Source organism: Cebus imitator, unplaced genomic scaffold (assembly GCF_001604975.1).
Source record: "Cebus imitator isolate Cc_AM_T3 unplaced genomic scaffold, Cebus_imitator-1.0 Scaffold456, whole genome shotgun sequence".
Taxonomy (NCBI): Eukaryota; Metazoa; Chordata; class Mammalia; order Primates; family Cebidae; genus Cebus; species Cebus imitator.
Window position 1 is genome coordinate 159758 of NW_016107771.1, and position 11389 is coordinate 171146.

At 38.7% G+C, this 11389-nt stretch overlaps 1 non-coding gene across 1 annotated transcript; it reads left to right on the forward strand.

The window, feature by feature from the left end:
• Positions 1-1357: 1357 nt before the first annotated feature.
• TRNAN-GUU lies at positions 1358-1431 on the forward strand. The gene has a single exon. It is a non-coding gene; the product is annotated as a tRNA-Asn (tRNA).
• Positions 1432-11389: the final 9958 nt, after the last annotated feature.

Consider the following 11389-nt stretch of genomic DNA (forward strand, 5'->3'; position numbering starts at 1 on the left):
CAATAGAGGAAAGGACACTCAGTTTGGTATTTGGAGAAGAAAAGCCAGTACCTGAGGTGCATAAAATATTACCAAGTAGAAAAGGCAGCATCGTCTAATGAAATCAGACTTCTCATATGCTCTGTAGAAGCATTTCCTAGATTGTTTTTTCAAATTCAAAAATTTTAAGTGCACTTCCAAAAGTTTGTTGAAAGAGGAGTGGTGCAGTTTGGCGTGAATTCACAGCTGTTTAACATCTCAACGCTTTCAGGGAACTCGGCTTCTAATTGGTTCCAAAGCCAATTTAAGTTGTTTTATCACGCAACGGGAACTCAAAATGCTGATTGGACTAAGACGCGTCGCTTACAACGACTGTAAATCACGATAGCGATTGTTTTTGGAGGGATCCTGTACCGAGCAATTCAGAGACTGTTAAAAATTTAAACATCACGTTCTCAAGTGGAAACTCGCAATTCTTTGAGGAGAGAAGAAGGGAGAAAAAGAGCGTTTGGAACCTTGAAGAGTACCTTCAAAAGCACCAGGAAACATTCACACAAAGGGAACAATTTTCATTTAAGTATTTATAGGGATGGAACACGCTTGCCTGGAGTGTTGATGTGCTAACAGTTTTCAGGAGTTATACATCATTCCTTTTTCTTCTTCATCTTCTCTTTCCTCAAATTGGGTTTTAATTATCTTTCGAGATGTGTGTTTTAAGGGGTATGGCTTCGATGTGGGTGTATAGGCTAATTCCAGGGAGGAGGGCAGATTTTTTTTAGCAATAAACTACAACCCACTGGGACTAAGGAATGTTCCTGTAGCTTTTTTTCCCCCGATGTTTCTTTCCAGTAACAACATGTTAGTGTGAAATCCATTGTACTGTCTTTAGCACAAAACAAATAGGGATTTAATCTACACATTTAATAATACCTGAAAATAAAAATAAAGCAGTCAAATAAATACAATTCAGATGACCTTGGGATAATACACAAGTAAATCACGAGAGATTAGCGAGCAAAGCACTGGGCAAATTGTTTGAAACAAAAGGAAACTTTCTCAGCTCACAAGATGAAAACTTTGATTTCCTCATAAAAGAAAACTAATCAGAAATAGTTATTTTTCTGAAACAAAACTTTCCAAATGGGACTTGGTGAGGGGAGCAATAGTAATACATCCTGCAATCGGCAATTCTGCTTGATTTTGTTGTATAATTTTTCGATATGCTTAAAAGGTGGAAAATAGAATTAAGAGGGTTGGAAACATGAAGTGAAATAGTTTGGTTCTGATAGTACCAATCAGAAAGCAGAAAGGGGCAAGTCACACACTGCCTTTAATATTCTTCGTAAAGACTGTGGCAGAAGGAGCAGACAGCATGGGAGTCTCTGTGGCGCAATCGGTTAGCGCGTTCGGCTGTTAACCGAAAGGTTGGTGGTTCGAGCCCACCCAGGGACGCGCCTTCGTTTTACGAGCTGCTCGCAGGAAGTTTTGCACAAATCGAGTTCAGGCCTCCAGGCTAAACTGGGGTGGATTTTCAGGGACCAAGAAGATAAACCACCAACCCTCACACCGCGTTGCCTGCCGGCGAGCCCTTTGGTTTCCGCCCATGTTGAGCGGCCACCTCTCCTCGCCGTCTTCTCCCGGCTGCAGGTGAGCGCAGCCACCCCTTCCCCTGAGTCGTCGCGCGGGTCTAGGCCTCCCGGGATCCCGGGGCGGGGACGCGCAGAGACTGCGCGGGCCCGTTAGCCGCGCGCGCCCGCCCGCCGCTCCAGCTCTGCGCGTCCCCGGAGGGCTGCGCGTTCACAGGGAGCGCGGCCCCGGCTGATCTCGCTCAGCTTCGGGACGCATGTAATGTCACGGGGCCACCGAAATGCATGCATTTCAACAGTGTCAAGTTCAGGCTGCAAACGGAAAACTCTCGCATTTTGTTGAAGCATGGACGCCCTTTTGTGTGTTCCCTGTCAGCGTAAACATCTGCTCCGTTTGCGACTTAAACATTAATTGTTCCTGGTATTAATGCCTTCAGAGATCATTTTTGTTGTAGTAAATCTTTCATGTGGACAATATTGTAAGAATATATGTTACATTTTACTTTTTCTACTAAAACGCTTGAATTTAGTAGAGAATAAAATAAGCCTGCAACACTTCCCATCGATGCAGAAAAGGAGAAGAACCCTTTTACAATAGTATGATTGTTAAGAAAGAAAAAAGAATGAAATGAAAGATTACAAGTGAAGCTGCTACCACATTTTGCTTCAACTGTCTTTCAAAGTCTCCTACCTTTTATTTCCCAAAATGCAGAGCCCTCTCAAAATCGTTACCTTGTATTTTATTACTTTGAAAAATAATCATAGTTTCATCATAATAATTATTGCCTTGGACTACAGACAATGGAAAGACAGTTTTGAAGAAAGGTGTAAGAGCTAATACATCTCATTCCTGTGAATATATTGTTTTATATTCTTCCTTATATTTCAGCTCAGATGACATATTAATAAAGGCTAATTTTACTGAGTGTTTTCATGGAGAAAGGCATGTAATCTTCATAAGCCTTCCAGGTCCTATTATTGCCATTATGTATAGATGAGGCAACTGAGGCACAGTGTGACTGAGTAATCGGCTGAGTAATTTGCCTTAAGTTGCAGTGAGTTTGGAGCCTGAGTGGTAAGGCCCAAGCCCAAGCTCCTCCCTGCTGTACTGCCTACTTGGAAGTTCTTTCCTCTAACATACAGCTACCTAATTAATTTAAAAACCAAAATGATACTTGAATTGGTGTTTATGAAGTTTCATTAATATTTTGCTCCAAATCTTGTAAAGTGGGTAAAATAAAAGCCACATTTATGGCGTGCTAAAGAACATTGTTAAATTATGCATTCATTGGGCTGTACAATTTTATTCAAATGAAAGCTGTGTGTGAACATGAAATCTTCCTGGGGAATGTGTCTTAAGGAAACAGTTTGATAGCATTTAGGTAGAGAAGGAAAGATGAGAGAGAGAGGCAGGCAAAATCTGGAAGGGGAAGAAAAATAAAAGGATCGATTCAGGCCATGGGAAATAGTCTAGAGACTAAAGACTCTTTGACCCCAAGCTGATGTTTGGGAATAGGGACATCCATGTAGAACTCTGTTTCAGGACACTTTTATGAGATAGTACCAGGATTTGTACTTAACCAGGGGCCTAGGTGGCAGTTTAAAATTTGATCTTAAATTTCTAAGTACGTTCTATTTCACTCTATTTTGATATTAATGATGTAGAGACCAGAAAACAAAGGAGATTAAGTGGGAATTGAGGTGCCACATTGAGTGCAAAACTCGCCTCTAATGTAAGCGAAGCAGTTCCTGTTACTATGTGGACAGTGCTTAGGGCATTTCCTTGGCTCTTGCAGGCAGGTAAGATAGGAGGGGCACAGTGTGGGTGGCTGACACCAGTAGTCTCAGCACTTTGGGAACCCGAGGCAGGAGGATTGCTTGAGCCCAGGAGTTGGAGACCAGCCTGGGCGACAGAGTGAGACACCCATCTCTACACAAAATAAAAAATTAGGCCAGCATGGTGATCATTTCATTGCACTCCAGTCTGGGTGACAGAGTGTGTCATGGTTGTAGATGTTGCAATAAATGCTGTTTTTGGGGAGAATCTTTTTGTCCTTAATTTCTTGGGTCTATAATACCAGCCAAATGCAGGTATATGTCAAGATCTTTTAAAGCTTTATTTAAAGACTGAATAGCGCTTAAAAGGCTATGTTGTGTATCTGAAATTGTAAATATGTTCCTAATATTGCTAATAGAGTTGTATCCTTAAACTGCATATATAAAATCAAAAGGAAATTTACTGAAGTAACATAATAAAAGGTGAACCGATTGCTATGATTTAAAAATAAAAAACTCATTAGGGAATGTACTATTCATCTAATTGAGGAAAGGACAAAACAGATAATCAATAGATAAAGATCCGTCAGAAAAGTCATAGAAATCATTCATTTAAAGTATTCTTATACTGCAAGTGTTTCTTTAGACCATCATGGAGGCTAGGAGGAAGCCACATGGTTAGCATGTCTCTGCTTTCATTTCTAAGGCTTGCGTCTGATGTCATGTAATGCAGAAGCCTGAAGAAAACTAACTGCCCTGTTTCTGCATGAATAATACATGATGATGAGTAATGCAAATATGAATTTTATTTCTCTGAATTTTGATGGACATGGGGCCTAAAATATTCTTCAATTTACAGCTACAACTGAAAACAGCAACGAATTGAAAGTAGAACCAGCTGTAATACAGTTAACAAGAAAATAGTTAAAGAACTTGAAACCTTTTAAATAGAATGTTAATTTTATCAACTGTATTATTTCATTTTACGTCCTTGGGGTTAATCCCTTTTGGTAATGTCAGTGTAGTTTATGTTATTACATGTTGAAAATGAATGTTGAACTTACAGGAATAGGGTGAGAATAAATTACTCCTATAAATCACACCAAATACTTAAATCTTAAGTTATTTTTAAAGATAACTTTTAAAAAAATCTTAATATTTTTATTGTTTGAAATAGGATTTAAAGGGAACTTTTTGATTAAGCATAAATACATTAGAAATGTACACTAATTATTGAGTACAACTGAACACATTTTTACAAAGTTAACACATTTTTACAAAGTTAACACATTTTCACAAAGTTAACACATCTATGTAAACAACTATCAAGATCCCAGAACCCCCACTTAATGATTTTTTACAAGTCACCAAAATATAACTTTTAAACTGCAAACAGATTATTAGGTTAAAATGTGAAGTTTTGAGTTGTCATCGATCAGTATTGAAAAATAAATTTACTACTAAATCCTGTGTCTTAGTTTGCTCTGCTCAGCCTACAATAGCAAAACACCACAGACTGGGTGGGTTAAACAACAGACAAAATTTATTTCTCACAGTTCTAAAGGATGGAATTTCAAGATCAGCGTGCCAGCAAGGTAGGTTTTATTCTGCTGACTCTTCTCTTTGCCTGCGGGAAGCTGCCATCTTGTGTGCTCACTTGACCTGTTTTTGAGCATGCACCTGGGAAAGGAATGTCTAGCTCTCTGATATTCTACTCATGAGGACACTAATCCAATTATGAGAGCCACAGCCTCATCACCTCATGTAACACTAATTATTTCCCCAAAGCCCCATCTCTAGCTTCTATCACATTGGGAATTAGAGCTTCAGAATATATGTTTTGGGGGGAGACAGAAACATTCAATCCTAAACACCCTGTCAGAGGAATACTTACAGGTGAATATTAGAAAAAATAATAGAAATTAGAAATCAATTTTCCATGCCTACTCACTTATGACCTAACCATCTATGATAGACTTGGTAAGAATAAATTTGTGATATTTAAGGCAGGAAATATGAGAAATTTGCTATTTACTTGAAGGGTTTAATTTTGACTATAAGCAAGTAAAAAGTACTCTTACCCCTCTCCGTCAAAAATACAAAATAAAAAAACCTTTTAGAAATGATTATGGCATTTAAATTAATTCAATTTTATTTTTGGAAATAAAGTTTCAATTTTAAAACCAAGATGAGATTTGATCTTCAAAGTTGCTGTAAGAGAAGAGAACTCAATAATTTCCCAAATAAAATAACCAAAAATCTTAAGAATTTTAATTGAGTTCTCTAATGGAGAAAAACAGATAGTTGTCCGGTCATTTTGAAACTATATAAAAAAAAGAGGAAAATCTAGAGCTATATATAAAAAAAGCTATATTTAAAGTTGTGGAAAGTCCAGAAATACCACTGAGGAAAGGTATTCAAGAAAAGATCAGTGTATAAGAAGCTCAAGAAAAGTTTTACTTTCTTTTTTCAAATAAAATTCTTCATTGTTATTATTAAAGTGGTATATGCCTAAGGTTATAATGATAAATATCCATAAAAATTTTAGTATAATTATGTTTATTGCAACATTACTTAAAATAGCGAGAACACTAATGGAAATAGTGAAATAAATTGTGGTATATTATTTAGATATCAGAATATATGAAAAGCATTTATACAGACATTTATATAATGTTCTTCAGAAACAATGCCTTTGGGCAATGTTAAAATGTGGCATTAGTCACAAAAAGCTGGTTACAAAACAGTCCAAAAAGTATGATTCCTATTTTGTAATGAGATTAAATTACTTACACAGGCGATCTATAATATTTCTTGATGGTGAATGAAATACATCAAAATGAGAGGATCTGATTTTTTTTCTTTTTTATACTTTACCTGCCAAGTTATCTATAACAAATACATACGACTTTAATTTGTTAACTTTTTTCTATTGTAAAAATACCTGAACTCATACTCTATATGCAATTTTGAATGCTGTTTTTCTATCTTAAAATTTATGTATTTGTTTGAGTTCCCCAAAGAAACAGTAACAGTATATTTTATATACATAAATTTAACCATCACAAATTATATTGAAGAAGACTAGAGAGCCCAGATATACATCCTCAAATATACAAATAAAATTACTTTCAACAAAAGTGCTGAGATTATTCAATAGAGAAAGGATTTTTTTTTTCAACAAATGGTTCAGGAAAACTGGACATCCACATGCAAAAGAATGAAGTTGGACCATTATTTTATACCATATGCAAAAATTAAAATGGATTATAGACCTGAATATAAGACCTACAACAATACAACTCTTAAAAGAAAACCTAGGGGGAAAGCTTCTTGACAATTATTTGTTAGCTATGACACCAAAAGCACAAGTAAGAAAATGTAAATAATAGACTACATCAAAATTTAAAATTTCCATGCGTTGAAGGATACTATCAAAAGAGTGGAAAGGTAATTCCCAAGATGGGAGGCAATATTCACAAACTATATATCTGATAAATATGTAATATCTAGAATATGGAAGGAGCTCCTAGAATTCAACAAAAATAAAAAACAGCCCAATTAAAAAATGGCCAAAGGGCTTCAGTTGACATTTCCCTAAGAAGATGTACAAACGGCCAAAAACTCAACATTATTAGCGCTAGGGAAATGGAAATCAAAACTACAGTGAGATACCACCCCACATACATTAGGATGGTTGTTATCCAAAAAACATAAAATAACAAGTGTTGGTGAAGATGTGGGGAAATTGGAACCTTTGGGCACTGTCGATGGGAACTTAAAATTATATGGCAACCATGGGAAAGCAGCAGGTGATTCCTCAAAAAATTAAAAATAGAATTATCATATGATTCAGCTATTCCATTTTTGAGCATATACCCAAAGGAATTGAAGACAGAATCTTGAAGAGATATTTGTACACTCATGTTCATAGCAGCATTATTCACAATACCCACAAGGTAGAAGGAACACAGGTGCCAACAGAAACTTAGTAAATGATGAATGAATAAACAAAATGTTACACACACACACACACACACACACACAGAGAGAGAGAGAGAGAGAGAGACAGAGAGAGAGAGAGAGAGGAACATTATTCAGCCTTAAATAGGGAAATTCTGACACATGCTACAACTCGGATGAATCTTGAAGATGTTATGCTTAAGTGAAATATATCACTTACAAAAGACAAATTGATGATTTGTAGGAATTGTATAATTCTACTTGTATCAGCTACATAGAATAGTTAAATTCATAGAGATAGAAAGTAGAATGGTGGTTGTCAGTGGCTGGGGGAAGGGAGAAATGGAGAGTTGTTTTTAAATGAGTATAGAGTTTCAGTTTTGTAATATCAAAAGAGTTCTAGGGACTGGTTGTACAACAACATGAATGTACTAATTCTACTGAACTCTACACTTAAAAATGACTAAATGGTACATTTTATGTTATGTATATTTTTATCACAATTAAAAATGAAGATATAAATTATTTTGAGGGGATTTCCCTGCCCCTTATTATATAAGACAGTGTGATATTGAAGCAAGGATAGATAACCAGATCAATGAAAACAATTCAGAAACCAGAAACAGATTTAAGCACATTTAGTTAAAAAGAAAGTTGAAGGCCAGGCCCAGTAGCTCACACCTGTAATTCCAGCACTTTGGGAGGCCAAGGTGGGAGGATCAGTTGATGCCAGGAGTTCAAGACCAGCCTGGGCAACATAGAGAGATCCTATCTCTTAAAAAAAAAAAAAAAAAAGAAGAAGAAGAAGAAGAAGAAAAGAAAAGTGACCCCTCAAGGAAAAGGGGCATAACCCCCGACTCATTAAGCGACTTCCTTCCAAAGAGTTCAGCATGGGAAGGAGAAAAGAGTAACTTCAAGTGGAGAAACCTGACAAATACTAGCTCAGACAGGTGATCAAGAGCAACATCAACAGTAATAAATCATTTTAACGGTATATACCCTTGATAGGATGTAGCTCTTCACCTCTGTGGGATTTCTTCCAAAAATTTATAATCCCAGTCTATTCACAATGAAAACATCACACAAATTTCAATAGAGGCTCATCCCACAAAGGGGTACCAAACCAAATCCTGATTTCTTTATATTTCCCCTAAATTTCGCTTTAAAACTGTACATTTCTCTTGTTTTCCTATTCTACTCCTCATGTGCTTTTCATAGGCAGCTAAAAACAAAAACGAAGCAAAATAAAAACAGTTAGTACTTTCAGCAGTGTGCCTATAACTATTCTCAGCCAGACCTATGAGTTCCTTAGGTACATTTTCTGTTTTCTGCATTCCCGTAGATGACAGTTTCACCACTGTCTTCTGTGGGGTTTGCGGCTCCTGTTAATAAATTATAATATGTCCCCTTTCCTTAAGCCTCCAATAGCTATTTCATTACTGTATTTCAAACCTTCAATAATGATCTCTTTAAGGACATCCATCTCCTGCCTACCACCTGGTCCCAAAGGTAAGGCTGCAAGTTTTTCTTATGGCAGACACCAACCATTTCCAAATACCGAGTTCTGTCTTAGTTATCTGTTGTTGCACCATAAATGACTATAAAATTCAGTGACTAAAAACAACAATGATTTTTATTATATGTCTTGGTTTAAAAATTTTTTTTAATTTTTTATTATTTGGTTTGAGATTGGGTCTTGCTCTGTCGCCCAGGCTGGAGTGCAGTGGCACGATCATAACTCACTGCAGCTTTGACCTCCTGAGCTCAAGCGATTTTCCCACTTCAGCCTCCTAAGTAGCTGGGACCACAGGTGTGTGCCACCACACCTGGCTAATTTTTAAATTTTTTGTAGAGTCAACGTCTCCCTGCATTGCCCAAGCTGGTCTTGAACCCAGGATTGAATTTATTACCTGGCTTGTGAATGTGCCCACTCTTAACTATGGCAAATGGGGACTTGATGACACTTTGGGTCCTTTAGCATCAATGTGAATTCAAACCCTTGAAATGTCGGGAATTCCTCTTCCCCCCATCCGCCCAAACAAATGGCTGTATGTCCCTTTGGAAAAAAGACTGGGGGAATCTTTATCATATATACTTGCTGTAGGTGATAGAATTCTTCCTGGGACCTGGTGTATCCTTCAGCCAATGAATTCCTAGTCTGAGTAGTGGCTCAGATCCAGAAACTAGGCAGAATATGGTCACGTTTATTGGGGTGACTGGTCTCAATCTCCTGAAGATCCATGGTCGATTTCTTTTCTTTTCTTTTTGGAGATGGGGGTCTCACTTTGTTGCCCAGGCTGAAGCTCAGTGGCATGCGTGGTGATCGCTCACGGCACTCTCAAACTCCTGGGCTCACGCGATCTTCCTACCTCAGCTTCCTGAGTAGCTGGGAGTACACGTTCATACCACCATGCCTGGGTGATTTTTAAAATTTCTTTAGGGATGCAGGGGTCTTACTACATTGCCCGGGCTGATCTTGAAATGATTCTCCTGCCTTGGCCTCCTAAAGTGTTGGGATTACAGGCACGAGCCACTGCTCTTGGTCTTGATTTATCCTGGTTGTATAATTTGAGTACTATGCTTATTGGCTGCTCATCCAAGATGTCCCTACAGATGCTGTGTTCTATTAAGCAACTGCCACGTCTCTGTGAGTCAGACACCTCTCTCTCTTTCCATCCAACCTTACCAGCCATTAGAACAATCACCTACAATCTGCCCTCATCACTGCAGGACACTATCATCCCCATTGTTATCAGGGAGCCCAGTTCTGTAACAGTATCCCTAATATCGGCCCAAGCCCACAAGGGACGGCCACACTGACATTCACAGACATGCTGATGCCACTCATCCCTATGACTTTCTCTGTTGCTTTATTAAACAGTGTCCTCTGGCCCCTCCCACAGTCTGTCACTGCTGAGTGGGTTTTTTGGCACTCAACAGGATATATTCACTCTAGATCATTTTCCTAACCTTTTGATCCTTTATTTTCCTGTCTGCCGTGGAAGTTTCAGCACTTCCTCTCACATAATGTGGCCATGTTTTCTATAAGCTCCTAAGAGCTTGTAGTGTGTTGTCACCAACTCCTCGATTGCTTGTCAGGGTTAAATCCTGTTTCAAAGGACAGTGCTCCATCTTGATTGACCCTCCTTTATCCAGCCTTATCTTCTACTCAATTTGATCCAACACCAAATGTCCTCTCTTGGTTTCTGCTGGTACATGTCAGCTTGGTCCTACATCTCCTTTTGAGGGCATCATCTCTTCCCTCTCTCAACAGGCTGGCTCATGTTATGACTCAACCCTACTCATTTATCTGATGGCTGAAAGAGGAGGTAGAAGTGGATCTGAAGAGGATGCCTGTGGCCTTGCAAGGCAGATGACTGCCTCATCTTCAAGCAAGCAGACAGTGCTGGATGAAGTGGGCCACTTCTATAGGCCTGGAGTCTGGAGAGAAAGTGGGAATTCAATATGCCTCCATGCCATGCCTTAAGATCAGCTTCTTCCCAACAGGTGCTCTCCTTATTCAACCTCTTCTGAAGGTCTGTTACTCTTATCTTTGAGGCCTGGGCTTGATTCTTAGCCTCTTTTGGTGCTGGCTCATGGAAGATGAGAATCTCTTTATATCTTGTGGAAGAGGCCGTCTGACTCTCCTGCTTACCCTTAATTGGTGATAATTAACCTCAGCCTTTCACTGTCTTCCTCCAGGGCATCCATTGTTGTCAGCAGCAGCCAATTCCCTAATCCTTGTAATGATCACTTTCTCTATCTCTCAAAATCCTAAGATACTGCACCTGCCAGTACATTCCCTTTTACTGGTATTTAATGCCAGCTCACACCAGGAATGTTTTAATACTTGCACCACTGTCTTATGCCAGAGGTATCCATGTTCCATCTATCCCCAGTGATGGGTCTTCAGTATCTGCCCACCAGTGGGGGATCTGGCTGTGCCTGCAAACTCATTTTAAAGCCACTTTCCAGGCCGGGCGCGGTGGCTCAAGCCTGTAATCCCAGCACTTTGGGAGGCCGAGGCGGGTGGATCACGAGGTCAAGAGATCGAGACCATCCTGGTCAACATGGTGAAACCCCGT